The sequence below is a fragment of the Brassica oleracea genome, chromosome C1 (genome assembly GCF_000695525.1).
Source record: "Brassica oleracea var. oleracea cultivar TO1000 chromosome C1, BOL, whole genome shotgun sequence".
NCBI lineage: Eukaryota > Viridiplantae > Streptophyta > Magnoliopsida > Brassicales > Brassicaceae > Brassica > Brassica oleracea.
Genome location: NC_027748.1, coordinates 16,682,837 through 16,683,402, shown reverse-complemented (window position 1 = coordinate 16,683,402; position 566 = coordinate 16,682,837).

Sequence of the window (566 nt, the reverse complement as noted above, 5' to 3'; positions counted from 1 at the left end):
GCGCTTGATTAGTAGCGACTGAGCGGAACCATGTACCCGATTAAAGCCAAACAAAGCTCCATCAGTCGGTCTTACGCTCGGGTTATTTGACAGGCCGTTCGGTTTGTTGAAACTCAGGATGTTCGGACAACTCGATGAAAATCCAGGCAAAGCGGAATGTTCGGACAGCTAAGGTCGGATCCGGACAAGTGTTGTTGGATTCGGACAAGACGGTTGAGCTGGTCGGCTAGACAGCGATTGTCGGAAATCAGACAAGGCGGTTAAGTCTGCCGGCTAAGCTGTGATGAGCTGATTTAGTAGTATCAGTCTGATTCGGACAAGGCGGTTAGAGTTGTCGACTGGATCAGTCAGCTCTAGCTCGAGTTTTATCTAAGTACAACTGGCGGGAACAGTTAAAGTCCGAAAAGGGGAAAAACTCGCGCTGGAACGCTTTGGAGCGCGGGGTGGCGGTTACGGACTTAAGGGCCGCGAGTAAAATGAGCGGGGATAGTTAACTTGGCAGTTTTTCGGGCCTAAACCGCCCAACTGCCCATTTTAATCGTCTCCTTTGCCTTATTTTGCCATTG